Source organism: Talpa occidentalis, unplaced genomic scaffold (genome assembly GCF_014898055.3).
Source record: "Talpa occidentalis isolate TD23 unplaced genomic scaffold, MPIMG_talOcc4v2.1 talOcc4.11, whole genome shotgun sequence".
Taxonomy (NCBI): Eukaryota; Metazoa; Chordata; class Mammalia; order Eulipotyphla; family Talpidae; genus Talpa; species Talpa occidentalis.
In genome coordinates, this window is record NW_023601104.1 from 87,945,557 (window position 1) to 87,960,496 (window position 14,940).

General features: G+C 37.8%; 1 long non-coding RNA gene across 5 annotated transcripts in view; it reads left to right on the forward strand.

Annotated features, from left to right (window-relative positions):
* Positions 1-14,940, forward strand: part of LOC119238319 (uncharacterized) — a 55,557-nt gene that overhangs the window by 13,461 nt on the left and 27,156 nt on the right. Inside the window, exon 3 of one of the 5 annotated variants that reach the window (XR_008550962.1) lies at positions 12,064-12,408. The exons of 3 other annotated variants lie outside the window; for them this stretch is intronic. This is a non-coding gene — a long non-coding RNA (uncharacterized LOC119238319). Of the gene's footprint in view, positions 1-12,063; positions 12,409-14,940 lie in introns of those variants that run through there. One more of the 5 variants, XR_008550964.1, reaches the window with a different exon arrangement.

A 14,940-nucleotide genomic window follows, 5' to 3' on the forward strand; every position in this document is an offset into this window, starting at 1 on the left:
CCTGTGAAACCCCTTTGAACAATAATTGCTAATCTTTTATTAAATGCATTACAGGCATGCTTTCCTTTAATCTTCATAACAATCCTCCTTGATAAAAAGTTATGACCCTGACCTTATAAAGGAAGAATTAGGTTCAGAGAGTTTAAGTCATTTGCCAGGGGGTGGTCATCAAGCAAGTTCCAGAGACACTATTCAAATGTAAATCTAAAACTGAATTCAGAGTCCACAGTCCTGAATCTTCAGTGACTTTTTCTTCCAGACTTTCTTTCTCCTTCCAATCTAGAAGGCTAAAAGATTCTTCCTGCACCATGTCAGGCTAACCATCCTTAGTTATTTTCTTTTATGGTTCATTAAACAAAGTTAAATAATGTAGGCAGGTACCTACTGAAATTTGAAAGACAGCCTATGTGAGGCACAATTGCTGTCTTCATTCATGTTGAAAAAGTCACCTTGTCCAGAGGAATGAACCACATCTAAGAGTGTGTAGGCTTAGGACAGTATGTGTATTGTCAGTTCCCCTAAGCAGGATCCAACTTTGTTGCCTCATGGATGTATGAGGAGATTTCATTTTTTAATTGCAAAATGAGTACATCTTTTAACATTTTATAATGTAATAGATCAGCTTGATTGCATTGATGGAGTAGGATTATGGGGTCTCAAGAACAAAGGCTTTTGGTAATGACTTCTCCTACTGAATTAGCAGAGATTTTACCGGTTCCATAACCTCTGAATAGAGACATAGAATGTTCCCTTGTGAAAGAAACTGGCCGGCAGCTTTGCTCTGAGAAAGATTGAAAGTGAAGGAGAAGGAAAGACCAAAAGAACCTGGATCCTTTGAAAATAACTTAGGAAATAGTCTTCTGCCCAGGAAAATGTTGGCTTGGGCTGCTCTCTAGTGGTGGGCTGTGTTCACTGTCAGCAGGTCCTTCCATGGGGATTCCATGTCGAAGGGCTTGGAGGGCTGGTAAAATCCAGGCATTTGCTTAGACACCTATAGCTGGATTGCAGAGGAAAGATGTGTGGACACACCACGCACACTCACTTACAGGGCGCCTAGGGAAGAAGGTAGGAGAACAGTTTTCTCTGAGCAGTAAATGAAAGTGGGGTTGGGAAGAGGGAACATTCTATGGAAACCGAGGGGAGCATGAGAGAGGACTGCTGTAGCCGGCGCCTTGGACTGACAGCTCTGCATCCTATTCTTCTTCCCACAGCTATGGGAAGTAGCCATGTCCATGCTAAATTTAGATCTGGAAGTTTCATGGGTTCCAGTTTTAGCTGAGAGGTGGCTTCTTGTACAGGGAATGGTGAAGAGAATGGGAACATAGATCAGCCCACCTCCACCCCCATGTCTGAGGAAACATATAGTCCCCCCTATTATTTTTTCTACCCTGCGTTACCCTCAAAAAAGTGGTAGAGTACAGGAGATGGTGTGCCTCTGGCATCACTCATCTCAGTTTTCCCTAAATTGTGTTCTAGATGACTGAACGAATGCTTTGTTTCATAAGCATTTGGAGGAAACATAATTAAGTTCAAATAGGGACAGTTTCAGGTGTGTGTGTGTGTGTGTGTGTGTGTGTGTGTGTGTGTGTGTTTAAATGTATAATGTGTATTTTTTCCTGCCTCTGCACTGATTCTTGATGAGAATTTATAGAAATTATTCCATCCTTTTAAGTCTCGGTTGGTGGTGGTAGCAGAGGCAAGTGGGTTAATATTTCTAGGCTTCTTTTATTTCTGCCTCTAGATATTATGATTCATCCAAGATGTATGTCAAAGATAGCCAAAATAATATCCTGCATTATGTGAGAACAGTTTGAGTCTTAGACAGCTAAACAGAAATTCGCACTGAAAAGAATAGTCAAAATAGGAGCATAGCAGAGGAGTGCACAGCAGCGACCCAAGGGTCCTTCCTTTCAGAAGAGTAGATATTAAGGACAGAGCTCCTAGCAGAATAAATGTCCTACACACAATTTCCTTGTTTCCTTCATTCTCTAGATCTACTTTCTTTGTGTTTATGTCCCTCTGCATAAAGCAAAGAAGAGGATTAAAGCAATTATTTGGATAATTCAGGCAAAAAGAAACTCTACAACACCCACATATGTTGCAATTATCTAGACATTTCAGGCAGAAGTGGAGCTCGAACCCAAATCGTCAGGATAGTACTTCAATCCTAATGGCAACGCTAATTGCATGACATATTCAGTGTGGTATCACAGAGGACTGATGAGAGATCAAAATTCTTGTTTGACATGACTAAAAAGGAGACCATGGAGTAAAAATATTCTACATAAGTTTCTACATCATTTTGGTAGGAAAAAAGACAAAGATGGTGAAACGTGTAGAGCTAACGTAGGTTGAGGAGTACAAAAGGGAAATAGACGGAGAGAAATGAAGGCCACTGATCAGTAAGGATGGGTATGAAATTGATGATGATTCTTAAATGTCTGAGCAAGCACACTCATTCTTTGAGTCTAGTTTTAACAGGAAAAATGAAGCAAACAAATTTGGACTATCAGGGTATAATGAAATCCTTTCTAAATAGCTATTGGCAATAATAGGGTGAGGGAATATAGAACTTGGAAAATTTATCCATTTATAAATCAGCTAGACAGGCAGCTGAGATTATTAAGGGAATTGACTGATATGAAGTACTTACTAAACAGCTCACACTCACTTTCAAAAAATCAAATACCTGGGAAGATGGTAGATGTCCTTTAAAAAAAAGGATAACACAATATATTCTTTTTGAAAGTTGTATTATTTCTTGAAATAGCAGTCCTACAAATTTGAGGTTCAAGTAGTAAACAAAACATAAAGTACCATTTATATTTTAATCATAGATCCCTTTATGACCAATTCAAGCAAGAGGTAAATAATTATGATGATGATGATGATAAATAAGACAGAACATGAATGAATTAGTTATATTAAAATCCAGGAGGCCAGTGCCTTGCTGAATGAGGCTAAAAGAATTTTACAAAGTGATGTAATGGGAAGAGTATGACTTTTTAGCTGTGTGTCTCTGAAAAATTTGCTTAACCTCTCTGTGCCTTAGTTGTTATCTTTTTACAGGTTATGAAGCTCCCTATTTTACTGAAGTTCAAATGAGCACATAACATACAGTATCTACAATTGACCTGGCTTTTAGCAAATATCATTCCCTTATTTACATATTAAAAGATTGCCTGTCTTAGCTTTTGGTAATTAAAATTTGGACCTTTTCTGCATAGTATTCTAGCTAATCATAAAAGGGTACTTTAAAAATAACATTGGCTATCATCCCGCTTTACGGATGTAGAAGCTGAGACTAAGAAATACTTTATGGCCTGCTGAGAGTCTTGTAGACAGTCTCCATGGAGGCCAGGACACAGGCTTGATACTCTTGTTCTGAAATTTCTCTTCTGCTACCATGATGTAGTGATCAATCACAAGGATGTTGCAGAGCATAAGTACTAAGTGAGAAAGAACTTGTTAGAGAATACTGTCTTCACTCTTTGAAGCTCTCTGAAACACTTAAAACCACACAGAAATGGAAGATCAGTGACAGTTCTCAAAATTCCAGGAATGATTCTTAGTTGTAAGATTATTAGTACATGGACAAAATCTAGTTAGAATCATAGAATTTGAGGATTGAGAAGAGTCTGATGGTTACTTAACACATCACCATCACTTCTTGAAAGCCTTTATCCTTCATAGTCTCTCCAAAGGGTTATCCAATTTCTGATGGATCATCCCACCTGTGGTGAGAGGCTTACCTGTCCAGACTATTCCACCTCTACTTACATAGCACTCTTTCTTGCTGCGAAATTTTCTGCTTAAATAATGCTTTGTCTTTTACCCACTTTTTTCAGTCTCACCTCGGTGGTTACTCAGCCAATCCAAACATTTCCCATATACCTGCCAGACAGACCCTGGTGGACACTTAGGACACTAATTTTTTCCCTCTTATTTAATTATTCTTAAATCCTCAGATAATTGGATTTCAGTTATCTTCATTATTCTGATTATTTTCTCAAAGTACAGGATCTCAAACTGAATATAGCCTCCCTGGTATAATAGAGCAAGTGCAGCAACGAGAAACTCACATCCATCATTGGCTGATATTGAAGGAGGAGAGGGATTTAGCACAACGGCTGCAGGCTCTACCTCCCCCATCCAGTATTTCTGAAAAGCAGTTGTGCACTTTCAAAACAAAATGACTCAAACCCTATTAGTTTGACTCAAACCCTATTATTTTATCTCATGGGCACCACTAATTGTAAAACTTCTATCTTATCTAACAAAAGGTTAGGGTCTGGTGGTTTTTGTTAAACAAATTGGCCAAATCTTACTACCCCTACCTGCAAATTCCTGTCTCTTTTGTTGAGCAAAAGTGGTTAAATTCAGGATCCCATCCGTGCCCCCTCAAATGAAACGAGTATCTATACCAGCAGCCTTAAGACCCAAAGGGGGTTCCCCCTCGGAATCTGCCCGCACTCACTTTTGAACATCCACTCCCACTATAATAAAGCGTCATTTCTTTTCTTTCTTTTTTTTTTTTTTTAAGATTTATTTGTTCATGCATACAAGAGCTGGGGTACAGGCGAGGGTGAGAGGATTCACCAGAGACAGAGTGGGGAGCAGAACAGGCAGACTGACTGAAATACACTGCTGAGGGGAGCAGTGGACAAGTCAAGAGAGGTCTGCTGCACCATGTGGGTTGCTCCCTGGCCAGCATGGGGATCGAACTCATGCTGCAGAGGCTGCAGATTGCTTCATAGTACGGTGCTTAACCCCTTGCACTACCAGGGAGGCCCTAAAGCTTCATTTCCAACTCACCTACACCGACTCCCACATGAGTTCTTTCCTGAATAGAAGTCGAGAACCTTGTTTCCTCAGTACCCCTGGGCCTCAATATGATCCAAGATTCCATGAATTTCCCAGAGGGGATCTTCAATAGAACACTCGTGAGATTTTCTGTGAAAAATGGGTTTTGTAATCACATAGGACTAGAAAAAGCGGCACGTATCTTCTCCTGTTGGAGATTGTCCATGTCTAAGAACATGTGCTCTCACCAGAATACAAAAAAAAATAAATAGATGGGGTTATATATGTGTTAGTCAACTCAGTGGCAGAACTCCTTCACAGAATACACATTCATTGAATTATCAGAGTGTGCACTTTATATTGCAATTTTATTTATCAAAAAAATTGAAGGAACCACATTCATGTTCATGATATGAAAATAAATATATATACATAGTTGCAGGTTTTCCTCTTTTTCAGTTCATGAATGTATATTGTTTTATGTAATGAAACAAGTCTTTCCACCAGTCCTTATGCAACCACAGACTTGCTTTTCCACCAAAATAAATTTGTTTGCATTTTCTAGAAAGTCATGTAAATACACCACCATTTACATACTCCTTTGTCTTGCTTCTTTCTCTTAGCATAATTATTCTGAGATTTATTCACATTGGTGTATATCAATAATTTCATTTTACTGTGCAGTAGCATTTGATTGTACTGTTATACCACAAATTAGTTACCTGGTCTCCTATTAATGGGCATTTGGGTATTTTTCAAATTAGAATGTTAAAAAAATGTGATTGAAATATTTGTGTGAAGTATTGGTGAATCTATGTTTTGTTTCTGTTGGGTAGATGCTTAGAAGTGGAATGTCTTGGTTTTATCATATTTATTATGTTTCATTTTCAGGAAGCTTCCAGTTCTTTTCCCACAATGATTAACCATTGCATATTTCTCCAGAAGTGTTTAGGAGTTCTAGCTGATACTGTGTTTTAATTTGTGTTTCTTTGATTACTAATGATGTTAAATATCTCTCATGTGCATTTCTGTCTATTTGACTATATTTTTGGTGATGTAGCTCTTCATTTTTGCTTACATTTTTATTAGATTTTTTAGCTAATTTTTGAGTTGTGAGATTTCTTTATATATTTTTACAAGTCTTTAGGTTGATATTTTTGGGATAATTATTTTCCTTCATTCTGTGGCTTGACATTCTGTTTTCTCAATGGTGCCTTTAGAAGAACAACTGTTTTAAATTTTGAAAAATTAAGCTTGGTTTGCTCTTCCATTGTTTATGCTTTTCGGTTTTCTTCAGTTACAAAGTTAATGGGAATTTATTATTTATTTGTTTGTTTTATTGAGGTCACATTGGTTAATGTTTTTTGATTTCTATTCAAGAAAAATTGTAAATCATAAGGTCTCAGAAATCTTATGTTTTCTTCTACATGCTTTATAATTTTAGATTTAATAATTATGTCTATAATCAATTTCAAATTAATTATTATGCATTGTGTGAAGTATGGGTCAATGTTAACTTTTCATTATTCAAACATTTAATTGATCCAACATCATTTGTTGAAAAGAAATTTCCTTTCCGCATGAAATTGTTTTGGCACCTTTATTGAAACTCAACTGTTCATATTTGGGGGGATGGGGCAATTCTACTTTTTGATTCTAATCTGTTTCATATGAACTATTTGTTTCTCTCTTCCTGACCAAAGCTTAATTGTGTTGATTATTAACTATATACTTGTCTTGGAATGAGATATTTTAAATACTCTTTGCTTTTTAAAAAACACTGATCTGTTTTTTTAAGTTATTTTTTTTTCAATATCCACATAAAATTTAGAATGAGTTTGGCAACACCTATAAAATGCCTGTTGGAATTTTTATTGGGAATGCATTCAATCAGTAGGTTATTTGGGGGTGAATCGCCACACGTTATTCATGAAAATGACATCTCTCCATTTATTTGGTCATCTTTAATTTTTTTTCAGTAAAATGTGTGACTTTTTGTGGTGAAGTCTTGAATATCTTTGTTGAACTTGTTCTTAGATATCATGTTTTATAGCATTATAAAATATAATTTTAAATATTTTATAATCCATTTTTATACTGTTTGAGTATAATCAAATTTCATGTATTGCATTTGTATCCTGCAACATTGCTAGATTTATTTACTAGTTTTGGTTGTTGTTTTAAACATTTACTAAGATTTCCTATATGAACAATTATTTCTTCTCTATCTAGGAAAAATTTAATTCTTTTTCATGTAATTATGTCTTTTTGAAAAATCTTATTGGAATGCTAGGTCCTCCAGCATAATGTAGCACAAAAATAATGAAAGTGGGATCATCTTTCCTTTAACACTTTTACTTGTGATGGTATATACATAATCTGAGTCCCTGTGTGCCTTATGAGATAGCTGTACTATTCTCATACCTTGTTATCAGAGTCTGTGCGTTCATATAGCTGTGGGCATCAACTACACTGACTGGTGATATGATTTGCAGAAGAAATTAGGGGAATGCTTACCTCTGTATTAGAACCTTAAATTCATTAATTTAAGGAAATGAAGGGCTAAATTTATGGACTGAAAACTCCAGGTGCCAGAGACAACTCTCATTTGTTGTCTTTTCATCAAATAATTCTTTTGATCTTGGTTTTATCTGCTAAACCTTGGAAAGGTAATGAAAGGTCATTTCCTTACAGCAGAGCACACACCTTGAAGGTGTTGATGTGAAGGGATGGCCAGTGAATGCCTGTAGAGAACTGACTAACAGCACCAACTTTAACCAACTCCTAAGTCCTGCGCTGCCTTGCTATTAGCCCTTAGAAGCCAACACTGAGGGTCTGGTTTACTTTTGCAAGTTTCTCCATTAAGGTGGTAACTGGGGATTGTATCAAGGCACTGCCCCAAACCGCATGAAACATCCACTTCTGCTCCAACCTTCATTTTCTTCCTTTCACTGGATTTCCCAACCAACAATAGCCCAGAGCTTTCCACAGGTTTTTGATATTGCTATTGTCATCAGTTGCTGGGATCCATGCCTTACTTTCATTTCTAAAATTTCTCCAGGATTTATTATTAAGTGCAATTCACATGAGCCACTTCTGCAATTCTGCTATAATTGAAAATCTCTAATTCTTAGTTTCCTCCTTTACAAAAAGGATGGTATTAATATCTAATTTATAGAATTTTGAGAAGGTCTAAGGAGAAAGTACATACAACCTGGTATCATCTGGAAAAACAAAGTAAAAGCTGCTATTATTCTTAGTAATATCATAATCAATTAAGAAACATTGAAGAGAGTAAATCCAAAGCTAACATTACATAAGTGACCTCCTATGTTTATATCAGTCTATTGTCACTCACTGAGTATAATCATTACCGTTTATTAAGCCACCAATTGTGCTATTTATCCAGTCTTGTCCATAAGAATTTAAGGGGAGGCCATGTCAATGCTGTGTTAAAATTAAAAAACTTTATTTCTAAACAGAACTGTGCTCTGGTTTACCAGGATAGAAATGAAAAAAGGTAGATCTGTTAGGAGTTTTTCTTTGTGAGCTCATGTTTAAAACCAAAATAATGATCCCTGTAAGCAAAGTGCTCATAAATCACCTTTTAAGTGAATATATTGTAGCAAATTGACAATAATCTCACCAGGCAATCAGCCACAGAACCACATTTGCTCATCACCTATCTCCTTATACCTTCCTTTTAATCTTGGATCTCAGAAATTGGCATGAATGGTTTAGCACTCTCGTAAGTGAGGACTCTCAGCAGTGAGGAAAATTCCTTATTTTGGTCAGGGATTTAAACTCATTGAATGAAGCTAGTTCTTTCTTACATATTCTGCCCTCATTTAGACTTTTTCACAGTGAGTATAGGGAAAAAATCATTTCACACTCAGCTATGGTTCTCCAAGCCACTTTGCCATTTGAGGGTCGTGGTGAACAAAGGGGCTTTAATTGTATTGGAACTGGGCTTCTGTGTGACCCAGTCAGCTACTGTTTAGCTCAGCTCCTCAGTCAGAATCTTCCTCCCTTAATGAATTCACTGGACTCGTGTCTTGCCAGTAGCCATTTTTCAGGATCAGGCATGACTACAATCCCTTCCCAATCAAGTACACACACTATTTCTTTTGACTCTACCTCTCCACCCCAAAAGCCCTGTTCTAACCATTATTACTCCACACTGTCCCTAAACCCTGTCTAACAGAGGGAATCAAGGTGGGTTCATTCTTTATCCAGCCATAATCATCTTTGCTATACTTCCCTTCCAGACAGGGCCAAGAGTGGCCTTGCATTTATACAACTGAAAGTGGCCCTCTCAAGTGCTTCCATTCATCCTGGTTTTCATCATCTCTGTCCCTTCAGTGGGCTGTTGTGTCCCCCTGTTGGCCCATAAACATCTGAGTACTTTAGAACACCCTGGTTTGAAGGATTCCAATAGTTAATCTTGCTGCCAGGTTGAGTGACATTTCTTCAATCCTTCAATCCTAAACTAGCCTGCAGGCTTGTTTTTGAGCCACTTTGATCTTTTTGGATTCCTCCTTTCATTCAGAATCAGAAGAGCAGTTCCTGATTTTGTGCTTCTCTTTCTGTTCTCTGTCTTTCTGAGAGAAGACATACATAGTACTGGGTTCTACTTGCTTCTCTTTCTAACTAGACATCCTTTTCACTCTCCTAATTCTCCTAATTTTCCACTATTTGTCTGCCTTTTTGTGAATATCATTCACCACCCCTTTTTCTATGCTTAAGCATATCCCAGGGCACAGTGTGATTCCTTCTGTGTTTTCTAAAGGTATTTCTACACTGTTACTCATTTTTACTTATTTATTTGTCATAGTACAGGAATAATGGAAACATAAAAAGATTAATTCAAAATCTTTCCTATAATGGTGACTCTTAGATGTTAACTTCAACTATTAGCCTCTACTGAAATAAATATTTACATGTCCCTCTTACTTTCCCCTTTGTGAAAGATTCACAGTTCAAAAACAATGAATAGAATTTCTAAAATTTATAGTCTATATGAACACATAAGTCCATAGGAGATACACCAAGATAAGTAAAATAAAATTAAGTTGTCTCTGATTTATGTTTTTCATCAGTCTGGCACACACAGACATGCACACATAGTCACCCACACTATACATTTTCTAAAGATCCTACTTTAGGACATACATAACTTTTCTAATACAGAATGAAGAAATTAATGCTTATTACCTCCTTTAGCCAATGTACTGCAGAGATCAAACTTATGGCAAGCTCAGTCACCAGAAAAGAGAATTCTTCATTAAAGAGAATTTAGGAATTCAATTAATCATATACGGATAGAGTTCCCATATCTACTCTTTGGGAGTCAACCATGATATTTCATACATTTTGCCCTCAAGAATGTATTTGTTGGAGGAAAAGCATATGCCTTTGTACCTAATTCTAAAGTTAGACCCATGTGGTTAGTGCTACAGTGGAGATAGTAGATGAAGGGTTTGGGCCTCCCCGGTGGCAGTTGAGCGCTGGGTTGCAAAGTGGCCCGCAGCCTCTGCAGCGCTGGTTGGATCCCCGGCTGCTCCCCAGCCACCAGAGGAGAGTCCCACGTGGTGCGTAGACCTCTCCTGCCGCCTGCTGCTCCCCTCAGCAGTGTGCTTCGGTCCTTCTGCCTGCTCTGCTCCCCACTCTGGCTCTGGTGAATTCTCTCACCCTCCCGCACTTCTGACTGTACCCAGTGCTTGTATAAATAAATAAATAAATCTTAAAAAAAAAGATGAAGGGTTGTGATGGTTATTGTATATGTCAACTTAGCTACGTCATAATCCCTATGGCATAGTCATGAAATGACTATATAGTTGTTGGTATAAAAGTATTTGAAGAGGCAATTAATGGTCATGATCATTTAACTTCAAGTAGAGGACATTATTCTAGATAATCTGGATGAGCTTCATTGAAAGAGTTGAAAGGTTCTAAGAGTAGATTTGAGGTCCCCTGGAAGAAAAAGAAATGCTGCCTTTGGACTGTAGTTTCAGCTCATGCTGGAGTCTTCCCTTCCTAATGAAATACCCTATACATTAAAGATGTATAGAAATTTTCGAAAATTGGATAAGTCAATTCTTTGCTCTATTGCGCTTTTTTCCTCTCTCTCTCCATCTATATCTTACTTGTTTAACCTTGGATTCTTTGTGGTAGAAATTTTATTTATTTTTTAAGATTTATTTATTTATACAGACAAGAACTGGGGTACAAGCCAGAGGTGCAAGGGGTGAGAGGATTCACCAGAGACAGAGTGGGGAACAGAACAGGGATACTGACTGAAATACACTGCTGAGGTGAGCAGCAGGCAAGACAGGAGAGGTCTGCCGCCCCATGTGGGTTGCTCCCTGTCCAACTGGGGATTGAACTCGCATTGTAGAGGCTATAGACAGCTTCACAGTGCTGTGTTTAATCCCTTGCACCACCAGTGAAGCCCAATTTTGAGTTTCAGAGGATGATTGGAATTTAACAGGTGGAGTCAAGACTATTGCACAGTGAGAAGATATGGAATTTCTTATACTTCTGATTTCCAGAATTATCTTACCATTCCAACTATCCCTAGTGCCCCCATTTCCTCTTATTTATATACTCTCATTTCAATTAACTATTTATGACCACATTAATATTAACTTTTTATGTACCTAATGAGTGCTAAGATAATCCTTTTTATCCAATTCTCAACAGTGGTTATCCTCATTGTATAAAGGAGAAAATTTGGTCTCAGGTAGTTGAAGCAGAGTTGAAAGCTTCATTTCATGTTTTTGTAGCTTTTACAGTTCCATAGCCTCTGGAGGTAGGAATCCTGATATAGTAAGAGTTGTTGACTTTTAGCCCAAGAGAAAAGGCAGAAAATCATAAAAATGGCTGCAGAACATTCTGTTGAAAATGAGTGCTTACACTACCTCTGAATAGTAAATGAAAAGTGTAAAGATCTGTATTTTATATTTAGGAAAGATATTCAGAAATATTTTATGACATTTTGAAATTTTGTATTTGTCAGTGTTCTTCAGAGAAACATCTATAAATGCATATTATATATAAGGAAATTTATTGTAAGGAACTGGCTCATGTGATTTTGGAGGCTGAGTATCCCACCATCTGCTATCTGAAAGCTAGAGGCCCAGGAAAGCTGGTGGTATGGTTGAGTTCAAGTTGAAGGCCTGAGAACTAGGAGAAAGGATGGCAGGAGAAGACTGATGTTCAACTCAGTCTGTCAGAGAGAGAAAATTTATCCTTCTGCAGTTTTTTTCCTATTAGGTCTCAACAGATTGGATGGTGCCCACCCACATTGAAGAGGACAATCTACTTAATCCGACTGTTTCAAATGCTGATCTCACCCAGAATTCCAACTGATTCTGTCCCATAAGCCATCTGAGAGTGACTCTTTCCAGGAAAGTGAAGAAAATTCCCGAGGGCCTGTGATTCCAAAGTGGGAAAAAGAAAAAGAGCTAGCTCATGCACTGAACACAATGATGACCCAGTTTCTGATTTTGTCTAGGATGTCACAGTAATATAAAAAGAACAGAGAAGAACAAGGGACATGAATCTTGAGCTCTTAAGAATTAAAGTCTTGCCAATATGGTTGTTCTATAAATAATGAATTAAATGAAGCATTAGTTATCTTTTGGGCCTGGTTCTGCCAGTACCCACAGTATGCATTACTCATTTCTTCACTGCTTTCTGCACTTATGGTTGACCTGATGCCTTTGCTCAAGAGAGCAAACTTAGCTCTCCCAGCATGCCACACTGGCCTGGCAGGGCCTGTTAGCTGAGGTGGCTTCCCACTTGCCTGAGGTACCAATTCAGTCCTAGTGGCAGTCTCCTTGACTCCTGAAGAGTCCCTTCTCTCTTCCCTGCCTTGATTTCCACGTCTTGACTCATAGTGAATACAGATGTCCTGTGGTGAGCTACTATCTAGTCTGCCACAAGGAAAAGCCTATCTCTTTTTCTCATCTCATTTCATTTTATTTTCTGCTTTTTCATTTTCTGCTGTCCTTTCCACCCACTTCCTCAGAACACACATATAACCCCATATCAAGTCATAAAGAAATCATTCAAGAGTTCCTGAGATGGAAGAGCACATGATGGGATTGTCCGTATCCTATGCTGCATTCAGGGTAGTTCTTACCTGCGAGTTCATGACACAGGGAGATCAAACTCTGGAAACTGCAGATAAGTTCTGGACTCATGTTTTAATTTTAATTTGCAGTTTCCATAGAACCAAACATTTGGGGAGTCCTATGGGACATGACAGAGTGATTTCACTGTTTCTGTCAAAGGGATCAGAATAAAATGCCTTTCTCATTGCAGATGTAGGCAGGACATATTGGGCAGGACCTTGAGGGTGCTCAGATCAGTGAATGCACCTGGAGTCTTCTGGAAACTGGACAGATGAGTAATTTACAGTAGGTATTTTATAGAGGCATTGACTGGAATTAAGGTATTCTTTGCAATGACGAAGACCTTGTATTTGAAATCTGACCTTTAGCCTAGTTCATAAAATAATGAGTATAAAGGCCTAATATAAAAAAATGGCATCCTAGAGCAAGTTGTTGTGGGACAAAAACAGAGTGACCTGAGTTTAAGAGGATCAGCAGGACTTGGGTCATACAAAATGAGGAATTTGAACTGGACTGAAATAGAGATTCTTAGGAATTTTCCATCAGAACCCAGTGGATAATCATTTACATTTCTCTTAAATATAATTATCTCAGATATGGCTTTTTTTCTGATAATGGTTGCTTTCAATGAATATTTTCTCTACATAACGACTCAAGTTAAATAACCCCATCGCATTATTGTTATAGATTGGCCAACTGCTAGGGCAGATCATACCTGTTATTTCCCTGGAGATTTATTCCTTTATTCACTCATTCACCAATTCATTATTGAATACCTATCTGTTGGACACTCTTCTAAGTACTTATATTTAACAGTGAACAAGACATTTTAAAAAGGTATCTCTGGGCTTCCCTTGGTGGCGCAGTGGTTGAGCTGCCCGTAGTCTCTGAAGCACTAGTTTGATCCCCGGCCACCGGCGAGGGTCCCACATGGTGCAACAGACCTATCCTTTCTCGCCCACTGCTCCCCTCAGCAGAGTATTCCATCAGTCTGCCTGTTCTACTCCCCGCTCTGGCTCTGATGAATTCTCTCACCCTCCCGTGCTTCTGACAGTACCCAGTGCTTGTATAAATAAATAAATAAATCTTTAAAAAATAAAAATAAAAAGGTATCTCTGTTCTCATGGCAAAGTCCGGTTACCTATGTTCTACAGAGAAAATTATTGTGACAAAGCTTATTTTTTCAAGATATAAAAATAGAGAAAAGAGAAGTGAGGGAGGTTGGGATGGAGGGATGGAACTAGAGAGAGATTATATGTGAATAAATGGGGTAAATTCCTTGGTCTTATCCTAAAATGTTACTTACATGAAAGTTGTTCAGAATTTCTAAAGCTTCTCCATAATATAATCTGATATTAGATACTAAGTGTGGATAGAAAGATATGTATTTAGAGTTATCTGTTTTCAATTCCAATAATTATGGCAGGTATAATCAGAGAAATGTGAGGTTCATTGGGCACAACTATGTATTATGTCCAGCATAAGTTAATTCTTCCAGGGAAATGTAGGAGAGCAGGAAGAGGCTTGGGCAGTGGAAGAGAGAAAGCAATCGGTTGGTGAATAAAGAGAAGCAAATTTGAGCAAACAGGAAGGAGACCAAGTGTCTTAAAAAACCCTGCAAAGTATTTATTAGTATCATGCTTTCTCTATGTCAGGTCAGAATATGGTAATGGAGTTTTATTTTATTTTCTCCCTCCCCTCCCCTTTCAAGCCCTCAATTAGGTCTTGAGAAGGGAGTCAGTGCACCTTTAAAACTTTCCGCTTAATCACCTATAGCGAATGCTCATTTAATGATTGTATCTTTGTACCAAACAAGAAGTAACAATGCTTTTAGCAAAAGAAGTGGAATGAGAAAGAAATTGCCTAATCAGCCCTGCTCATGCAGTGCTTTGTGAGAAAGATTATTGAATTTTCAGTCTCTGCAGAATTTTAATGAAGTTCCATCATGCTGGAAAATCCAGTCCTTTGTCAATAGAGTTCAATAACTCGGCCACCCATG